Source organism: Pygoscelis adeliae, unplaced genomic scaffold (assembly GCF_000699105.1).
Source record: "Pygoscelis adeliae isolate BGI_AS28 unplaced genomic scaffold, ASM69910v1 Scaffold108, whole genome shotgun sequence".
Taxonomy (NCBI): Eukaryota; Metazoa; Chordata; class Aves; order Sphenisciformes; family Spheniscidae; genus Pygoscelis; species Pygoscelis adeliae.
The window spans coordinates 3,288,617-3,299,324 of record NW_008825498.1 but is presented as its reverse complement, the minus strand read 5'-3'; the positions used below and the strand labels follow the sequence as shown (position 1 = coordinate 3,299,324).

The 10,708-nt window shown below is 43.8% G+C and overlaps 1 non-coding gene across 1 annotated transcript; it reads right to left on the bottom strand.

Annotated features, from left to right (window-relative positions):
- Nucleotides 1–6,556: 6,556 nt before the first annotated feature.
- Nucleotides 6,557–6,630, bottom strand: TRNAN-GUU. Its single transcript has one exon. It is a non-coding gene; the product is annotated as a tRNA-Asn (tRNA).
- Nucleotides 6,631–10,708: the final 4,078 nt, after the last annotated feature.

The following is a 10,708-nucleotide window of genomic DNA, read 5'->3' as shown; positions in this document are numbered from 1 at the left end:
CGTCCGATGCGGCCGTTGCCTCTGCCTGGGGGTCCGAAAGTAGTTCGGGAAGGGAGCGAAGCGGTTACTGCTCACTCTTCATAAAAAGGGAAGTGAAATTTTAGCGCTGTGACGGTGCTAAAACAACCTCTTGACTCGAACCGAGTCCGCTGTCCTGTGGCGATTGAGCCAGAAAAATCTCAGGAGTATTACAATGAGTAGCATCACCGGAGAGTAATTAGTACTTAGCGGGCTTAAGGACCGAGAAGCATGTTTATGTGTTTGTTTTGTCGACGCGAGCAGTTGAGAAACAGAAGAGTGGTTGGCTGGCTCTGCAACGCGTTGTGTCAAAAGCAGGAAGGCGCTTGCCACCGCATGAATTTAAAATCCCGTTTTATATATATATGACCCGTTTGCCCATCGCCACTGAGTTGCGAGCATCCGAAACAGCTTCTGGTAACGGAGACTTGAAAGGAGCTGTCGCCGGGCCCGCTGCGTGGTAGGGGAGCTCCGTGATGAATACATCCCATTCCAGAGAATGCACCTAAAAGCCTGATGAATCAGCATGCTGCATTCACTGACCGAGCGTGGCAGCTCCTGCGAGGAAGGATGCAGCAGTACGGGGGGGGATATTAATGCTACCTGAAGCTGCGAGCTTCCTATGCAGTAGTTCTCTTGCGGAGGGGGGCGGGGGGGGGGGGGGGGGGGGGGGGGCAAAAATTACCACTAGTTTTTCATTCTAAACAGCTGCTTCTGATAATTCAAACCACCCTCTGGTGCTTTCTATGGTGAGTGAGTTACAGTCCTTTTTGTACTTTACTTGCTTCCCAAAGGGGTATTTGCTTTTTATGTGTCGCCCCAAACTGTGTAGCAAATGAAATGAGGCTAATAGTATAAGCTCATAACTTACCATAGCAAGAAATCTAGAGCGGTAAAGAAGGTGAAAACTTTTTACAGGAAATACTGCAGCAATTTTGCTATGTTTTAAGAGGAGATAAACACTGAGACAGAGATGACATTTTAGAAGTGGAATAGCAGAACAGTATTTCAAACAAAGCATCGTACAGCTTCAAGGTTATTTTGCGAGATGCACTTGCTCTTTTAAATGATGCTGTCTTTTGAAGTCAAGTGAACTGTGTAAAAACTTCTACAGGAACAGTGTCACAGGGTAAATCTTTTACTCAGGGTTCTGATTGCTTCAACAAAGTGCTAAGTATTTAGAAGAACCATCTCAAGGGCATCTTGAGATGTTTATTATTCAATGGCTGTACGAGCAACTGTATGCACTGTCATGTCAGGATGCCCAGGTCACGGGCCGAATGCTCTCCAAATCCTTGGTGTACACACGCTCGCTCCATCTCTTTTCCCTGAGATACAGGGACTCCTGCTTTAATCCTTGTTTATGTCTTTACTCACATTAACTGGATGCGTGGGGCGGGCCTTCACCCAACCAGTGAGAAGGTACAAAGAGCACAAAATGTCTTTGTCTCGCACAGGGGTTGTCCTCTGAGATTCAGTGGCTGCTTGTTAGTAAAGCCCTTGCAGTGAAAATCATCCCCAAGGCGGAGGACGGGAGGGTTATGACCCCTTAACTCACCTACTGCCGTATCCTGCGTGTGCAGTGTTTGAGTTAGGGGAAGCTCTGTCCCTTCCTAAAACACTCAAGATTTATGGTACTGCTGCTGGGAGAGTGAAGTTTCATACTGTTCCTAGTAGAGCAAGCTGACTGAGATGCTATATAATCTATTTAAATACAACCAAGGACTTCAGAAATGACTAGCAGTTAATAAATTTGACTTTTCTTAAGGGCAAGTGTGGTTTCTTTCAGTTTGCCTCCAATTCAGCTTACAGAATCCATGAGGCTCTTCAGCTTCATAAGGAGAAAAGGATCAGCTTAGTAAGAGAGGCAGGGAGTCGGGGACAGCAGCACACAGGGCAGTTAACATCTTGGGGGCTTGGTGTCTATGAGATACCTATGCCTTTTGGAGATGTTTCAGAGACAGGAAAATAGGGATATTTTTCTGTGACCTCACTTTGTGGGGTGTGCCATGGCAGGTTGGTGTAAGTTGGCTAGTTGCCCTATCGGACTATATCAGAACATCTGGTGCTGAATATGGTTTGGTCATTTGGGGTGTCTTCTGCTTATTTAAAACTTTTGGCAACTGGCCACTTACCAGGTACCTGTTCTTCAAGGTTAAGTCTTTCTGTAGCGTACCTCTTCCCCCGAGAAGGAGCGGGGACTCTCATGCCGTCGCTTTTGCTCCTCAGGCAGGAGAAGCTTTCTGTCCACAAGGGAAGCTTACTCGGAAAGACGTGGAGTCTTTCTAAAGTGCGTTGGAAATAACCTAGGCATTGACAATGCCGACTGGTAGTCTGGCGCTGGAACAGTTATTTCAGCCCTGCAGTTTCATTTGTAATGGCCTGATTTAGTTTCAGTCGTCGTCTGATATTCTAAATCTAAGTCCTCTCTCTGACAATAAAAACCTCAAATCAGGTTTCTTTCAGCTCTTACAAGTACAAGTGTTCTCAACTATTGTTGTCTCTTCTGGCTAATTTGGCATTTTTCTGTGTTATTTTTTGACCATTCCTCCAAATGCCAGTGAGATATTTGGAGGAGTTAAAAAACAAATTACACCCACCCCACCCCACCCCTAAATGGATAATCACAAGAATTCATCATCGGTTAATCTTTGAAAAAACATTTGGGGGCCTTCAAAACTACTAAAACTTTTGCTAAAACATGTCATTCAAATTCACCTTAAAATAGCTTTTATGCTGGCCCTTCTCTTAAACCTTGCAACATTATAGAAACCTTAATACAGTCAAGTTTTTAAAAAATAGCTTAATTCTAGAAGAGGGAAAAACATTAGACTAACACAATTAGGTGAGTGGAATGCATTTTTCCTTCAGGCACCTCTGGAGAGTGATACTATATCATGTTAAAAACCGTAAGCTGTTGTCTCAGGCAGACTTGGGCTGGGCCGCTGTTTGCGTGAGGCACTGGAGGGAGAACTGCCGCTGGTGCAGAAAGCCTCGGTGGGGAGCGTGTCGACAGCATTGCTCTGAGAAACCGGGGGCCCAAAGACCAGCCGTTGCATGATGGCACATGTGTTGTTGTTGGGTGAGGTTTAAATGAGATCCCGAGCCTTTCAGCACCTTTACATATATTATTTATTTATTTTTATGCATGTATCTGTATGTGTCTATGTATATAAAAGTCAGTGTTTTGGCTTAGCTCCTTTGAGGATAGCTACAGCTGCCAATGCGAAATTCTTTCAGCTTCAGCAGGGCTTGATTTCTCACTGATGAAAAGGTGAGGTGATCTGGGGAAATCCACGTACGGCTTTTGCATCCTTTTTGTCATGGGGTGGCTGCGGATCCTCCCCGCTGGCGGTCCCTATGATGCCCGTCTCTAGGAGCAGTGAACTTAAAGACTGAACTCTGACAGAGCAATGGGTGCTCTAAGGGCAGCAAGAGAAACTATGGGGTCTAGTCTGTCTGCAGGAAAGGTGGGTGGGGAAAGAGCCTCAAACAAGGTGGTTTTTTCAAGGGGTTTGAAAGGACATTTCATGGACTGTAAGGAAGCAGTGACTCATCTTCTGCATTTGGGAAAGTCGGGTGAGGGAAAAAGTGACTGGCAGCAGGGCTAAAGGGAGGGGAGAGGAGAATGCAAAACCTGAACTGCAGGGAAAGGATCCAGAAAACAAGAATGCTCTAGGAAAGCTGTCTGGACGAGGATTTATCATATTGTTATCTAAAGATACAGTTGGATCTCAGAACGGTTTCAGGTTGCATTTGTCCCTGATGAGCTGAACCGTAGCCCCGGCGCGCAGTCGCAGGACAGGCAGGATTAAGGCACAGGCCTGTTCTAGGAGCACTGCCCAGCGTCGGCAGCCAGCAGCGGGGCTGCCCTGCACTATTTTTATTATGGCCGTGTCCAAAAAGTGTTTTAAAAAGGCTGAAGGAAAGCAACGCTGCTGTCTAACAGAGTTCCTATGGCAAGAGCGGGGCTTCAGGTGGGGAAAGTGTGCTCAAATCTGATCAGCAGCTGCTGCCCTAAAGAGGGGACAGTGCTCCACATTGGCCTGATAAAGATGCCTGATGGTGGTGAAGAAGAAGAGGAGGAGGGGTGGTAGAGAAGATGAAAACATGGCAAAGTTTGTGGGGAGAGCCTTGATGATCCTGGCTGAACGCCGCCTCAGTCCCAGAAGCTCCTGCTTCTTGTGCTGAGGAGTTTTGCATTCATCCAGCTTCATTCCACTGAACCTTGAATGACCCCAGATTCCAAATTTATCCTATTTAAAGTTTAGGAACAGTTCTAAGTCTTTACAGGAACCTAATCTTTAACCCGGTCTCTTCTGAGAATGGCTCACCACGTTACTTTTCCACCTTCTGTGAAGAAGCCAGTAGTATTTCTTCAGCAAGACAATTTCAGATATTGAGTATATCATTTACTCAGATTTACTCTTTTTTTCCTGAAGGGATAAAATTAGTAGGGTCCTAACACTGGGTAATCTACCATACACATAAATGACAAACTTTCAGGTTGATCTAATTACCAATGCCAAACCACATAAAAATAACAAGTTGCCAGAAAATACAAATTCTGCATAGATTTGACAGGTGAGAAGGGAGGAAGGATGTAACATGCAGGTCTATCAGCTGTAAGCTTTGGACACCTAAGTTGTTCTCATCTAGTAAATCTTAATAGAATCGTTGAAGCCAGCAAGGAAAAAATCTGTCTCCCATTTCACCGCATGGTTTGGTTGTGCAACATCTAATGTGAAGTGGCCAAATATGTTCTCAGGCTACTCCTTCCAGAGGAATTTTTTTAAAATAGGCTTTGATCTGGTAACCATTTTACATTCCAGTTAATACTGGGTTGAATATATAGTAGTAACAATCTCTTCAGACAGTTTGAATCACACTGCAAGCGAAGCATGTCAAGTTTTATCAAAGGAAAACAATACATTTTGTTTGGCTTCACAATATTCGGACTAAGTAGAAACGCAAGAATGAGTAAACTCATTCTTGAAGCTTCATTGCAATATGGCACTTGAAACTAACCTTGGATCTCATGACTCATCTCTGCTGGGAATGCGGCATCCCTTGACGAGCCTATGATTCTGAATACAAGAATATTTGCAAGTCAGAGGCAAAGACCCAGACTAAGAGACAAAACCGAAGCAATAGATGAATACCTCTCGTGATTTCCATCAGAGTCTTGAATTCTTCATGTCTGATATTAGTTCAGAAGACATTGTCTTGCAGGGGCACCTGCAAATGCAAATATTGTTTGGCAATGTTTTGGTCTTGTGGATTTGATGGCCAAATAAATACATTTCCAAACACCTGCAAATACTGTCTGCTTTGCTTTGTAAAATTGGAAATAGCTCATTGGCAGATGGCATGAGCACACTGTTAGTATTAATAGACCTATACACACAAAAGGAGAACAGGTGACTTCTGTTTGTGATTAAGCTAATCACAGAGGCAGGAGAGAGCTCCTGTCTTATCAGGATTACTGCTTAAACTCAACTACTAGGCTGCACCAACAGAGCAAACGCTTGCCTTGGCATTTGACGCTCATACAGCATCCTGTGCTTTGGGGTTTCCCTGGAGCGGTTAGTGGCCAGGGCAGGACGTCCCACTCACGCAGCTCTCTTCCACTTCGTCAGGTTAGTCTGCAGGTCTGCTGTAAAGCTAAATAATTTAGTTATTACCAAACAATCGGATCTTTAAAAACCCTGACATAAATAAAGCGTGCAACATATACAGAATAAGCCTTACAGCTGTTCATTTATTTTTTTCTGCAAACTTCTACATCTTTTCCCTGCAGCTCAAGTTCTCAGCCATTAGTACTTGCAGTAACTGCTTATAGTCAGTTCTGTTCTACTTCTTTCAATTCCATTAACCCTTTAACTCCCTCATGAGCTTTGGTGTCAATAATAATCATGAGAAATATTTACAAAAAAAGCAGGAAATTTAGAGATACAAGAGACTAGACATTGGCAATTGGTTGTGAACATCTTTACGCGTCATTAGGAAGCCGCAGGAAATTTGCTAGGAATACACATTTCTGTAGGGGAAGCAGGGGTTGCAAGGTGCAGCTGAAAACAGTCTGGGGAATGTCAGAAGAAAACTGCATTTGCTGAAGTTTTGAACAGCAGCTCTAGGTTGGCTGTCTCTTGGAAGACTTTTGAAGTGCAGACTGAATAATTCCAGATGACAAAAAACTCTGTTAAGAAAACAAAGGGCCTGGGCTTTCAGCCACTTTGGGGTTGTTGTTTTTGTGCCTGGAAAGAACCCTGCACCCATTCACTGCTGCCGCCCCTCTTTCTTTCTCATATGGTCCGGTCCCTCTTACGAGGACTTTTTCACATTCTTTATCTGTGTTGTGTGTCCCTTCCCCTTAGCTGCATTCTGACTTCACCACAAAATTGGCAGCAATTTCATCAGTTTGCTTTTTCCCTTCCTCTGCCTTTGCTCAGGAGAGGATAGCTTCCTCTTTTTATGGAATAGTTTGGGTTGGAGGGGACCTCTTAAACTGCCTGGGGGTGGGGGGAAGGAGGCAGCCCGTCTCTGGGTGGGCTCGAACCACCAACCTTTCAGTTAACAGCCGAACGCGCTAACCGATTGCGCCACAGAGACCGCCTTTCAGCCGTCGCGTGTACCTTGCTGACGTGGGTTCCTGCTTGTGACTGGCCGTGACGCGTTGACACTGACCCTTTAAACCCGGCTTCTGCCAGGCAGAGTTTTGGTTGCTGTTTGACAGCTAACTCTCGCTTTCCAGCCTGATCGTGGGTTTGGTAGGAAAGGCAAGGCACCGGGAAAGGGGTGCTGCGGAGATTTTCAGGTTAGCCTTACCCCAGCCGTGCAGCGGGGCCAGAAAATGCTGCGCCTTACCAGGAGGAGCGAGAAGCAGTTAGTGCGTTCAGGGGTTGGACACGCTGCTTTATCAAACCAAGAGCTTTTGATCCAGGCGGCCGTGGAGAGGGAGGGGACCGTGGAACAAAATGGGACTAAAATTCGGTCTAAATTTTCCCCTGGACCTGAAGTATCACCAGTCAGGTTAATTCTGTACTTTAAACAAGGATGCCTTCCTAAGTATGAGCGATTTTGAGAAGCTCTTGCACCCGTCCTTGCTCAGGAAAGCAAATGTGTTTTTAAGGCTTGCCTTTGCATGGTAGCAGCTGGCAAAAGCAAGATGACATCAATAGAGATGGGTATGACTGAAGTGCCTTCTCAGTGAGGACTAACCTACTCGCCCCTTGCTTGCAGCTGTGCGCTCACCTCTCCTAGTTTCGGCTGCTAAAATACGATCTGGTCAACTAAGCTTTAGCAATTTCCTGTGGATATAATGGCAAAAAGTGCGGTTGCTCTTACAGCTGCCTAACGCTGTGTTTGCCGGTAGGACAGTAATGAAGTAGTTCTGGCAGGCAGTGCAGGTGTGCCCTTATAGTTGTAAGAGGTGTTGGTGGTATTCAGAAAATAAGATTTGCTTATTTATTTTCCATGTGTTTGTTTATTAGGAGTGAATCCCAGGCACTGAGCATTTTCTCTCTTGATTTTATTTGCTAGCTGCTACGGATGAGACCATACTCAGTTTCACCATTTCATGCTTTAGTATTGGGGTATAGTTGCTACCAGCTAAAACAGCAGGTCCTTTAAAAGTTAAGGCATCGTCTCTGGTATCTTCCCAGTCCTGTATTTCTAAACAGAGCATGGTTTCAAGCCCCAGCCTAGGAAGTGCATCGGTACAGAGTTGGCTGCGCTGAGCACAACATGCTAGTACTCGTATCCTGATTTCTGGTCTTGCCCATCACCTGTGACATTCCTCCTCCTTTCACCCACACCTGTGGATTCCTGGGGAACATCAAATCCAAAGAAGTGAGAACTCGGCCAAGGGTGTCAGAGCTGGCCTGTTTTGTCAGTCGTCACTGAAGCGGATAGAGAGGAAGCCTGCCCACGGTGCACACCTCTGCTAGAGGACCTCACGGTGGGAGGAAAGAAAATGAGCTTGTCTCTATTTCTCCCAACTCTGCATTTCAATAGAACTGCTTTCTTTACTCTTGCATGCTATGTTTAATTTGTGAACTCGCCAAGATGTTATCTTTTTCCCAGAATCATCGGACTTTCTTTAAAGGGTGAAACGATTTTATTGCCCTTGGAGAGCGTTGCAGAATTTTTGCATTCACGTACGGTAGAGCATGAGATTACAGACTTTCAGCCACAGGAAGGGACATGGGTATCTGCCCTTTAAATATGGATTTTAAAGTAAAAGATGCTTTATCTTGCTTCAGAGGTACAGAAGCAATGAAAAGTGAATGCTGTGGTTTATTGAGCAAAATTTGTCGTTGCAATGAAGGCGGCTTTTTTCCTCCATCTGACACTCTGAGAGGTGGGGGAAGAGGAGCACAGGCAGTATTAAGCTTATATTCTAATTTTATAGTAAAAGTTCCACATGGATACATATATTTTAAAGACCAGTTAGCATTTTCAGACAGAAATGGCCTGGTACTGTGCAAAGGAATGAATGTTCTTCTTGTAATACTTTTTAAAGTTAAGATTTGGCCCAAATCACTAATTCTCAAGGAAATACCTCAACTCTTCATATCAAGATGGAACAATCACTTCAGCTTAAATACAGGAAATGTTGGGCATAATAGCCATTACTTGCACAGATCTTGTTAACAAGAACATAATTTCCTAATCACTCCCTTGAAAGCAAACCCAGATGATAGAAGCATAGTTGAGCTCCTGCCAAACACCTCAAGAACTCCGATTTCACACCCAAGCTCCTGCAAGAGTGCCAGGATAACCTCAACTATTCAATGAAAAAAACCACCTTAAACACTATGCTTATAGTTCCTCTTATACTTGCATTCTTAAACACAAAAACTTGAGTAAGAGACAAGAGTGTAGACATCTAGATGTGTTTGTATTACACACCAAGGCAATATGTAACTCTGCAGGCAATATTGCCTTAGTGGCAACGCCCTAGTCCATCTCCCCATCCTCTTGAATGGGACCTCGAGAAAAAAGAAAGTTTCTTTTTTTTTTAATATGTAGAGTAGTTAGAGGACAAAAGAACAGATTCCAGTTTTTATTGGGGGCAGTCCCTCCACAGTGAGGGCATATGTGTGATTTAATGAGGCATGCAAAGGGCTTTGATCTTGCATCATCTTCATGATGTAAGTGATGAAAACAGGAGCCTTCGCTGGTGGTGGAGGCTCATCAAGAGGTGATGCAAGTGGCAATTGCTGCAAGTCCATAGATGTGTTGGTTTTCAATATAATGCATCTCTAATACAAATAAACACTAAAGCTGTTAGACTTCCCTCAAGTTGTTACAGCAGCGCTTTTTTAAAAGCGAACAACCAAGGAAGCTCACCCACTAAATGTTTGTAGACCATGTTGCAGGAACTGCAAATATTAGAGACAACTTTAATTTTATTTAGCTACATATTTCCCATTAGCTTGTGAAACTATCAACTAGTTATCTACTTTTTTTTAAACAGAGCATACGACAAGTTGACAAAACTATTATCTTGCTCCAGAGAAGTTTTTTATAGGCTCTCTGGGTTTCTAAATGGCATGAAGGGTGGAGCTACTCATTTAGCCACACCCATGGTGAGGTTTATAAAAGGAAGTTTTCTAGAGGAAGCTCTTTTCTACCAGTCTGTGAAAACTGGTGGTTTTATTTAACAGGGTTTTATCTTAAAAAAAAAAAAAAAAAAAAAAATTCCTACCATGTCAAGGTCTCATAAAGGTTCCCATAGCGGGGATGCTCCTCTAAATGAATCTTTGAAACATCAAGGTAAGGTAAGTCATGGAGTCTGCTTCGCTACTTTAGTTCATTTTTACACGTAATATTTCTGTGGAGAGAGCTGAGTATTACTGTAGCTTCAAAGGTCTGTATTTTCTCTGCCATGTATAATTGGAGTTTTGTTCTCTGTAGTTTTGTATTCCTGTAACACTAGCTCAAATGGAGAAGAAAATCCCCAAACTTTAGTAGAGTTTGGAGAGGTTGCTATTTGTCATAGGGTGGTCAGGCTTTCCAGACTGATGACTTTGAGGGCTAATTTGCACCACCTGTCCACAACACTGAGGTTAATGTGGTTGTTGTAATTGTGCTGCTCTTCGTAAGTCACACCAGTATTAATTTCTCCAGCATACAAATAAAAGATATGCTATGCTTTATTGCACAATTGCTGTGACTTCGTCATGACTTTTTGATACACCCAGAAATCCTGCCATAATTTTTGGTTTATAGTGTATCACAGTTTCCTTACGTATACAGGCAAATAATTGCGTATAAGTTACTCTGTTCAGCAGAGGTCGCGTGAGTTACTGTGGATGTCCCTCAATGAGATTAGGTGCTGTAAAGGTTTGTTTGCTATTGAACACAGGTGTTCACGTTGGTACAATAATTCCGTAGACAGGTCTGTATCAGTTTACAAGCTGACCGGGTGAAATCGTAATCATCAACTGAAGTCACATGCGTTGTATCAAAAAGTGATCACAACAATGTAGGGTGTGTAGCATGGATGTGTCAAGAATGCTGGTCAGCATGAAAAATACCTATCTTATTACACTGGTTACCTAGCTCTGGGCTTATTGCCGGTGTGATGGTGAAGCAGAATTGTAAGGAATTGGAGAGAGGGGAATGAACCCCGAAAATACTTTTTAGGAGCTCCTTTCAGGCATCTGGGAAAATGGACGGAAGT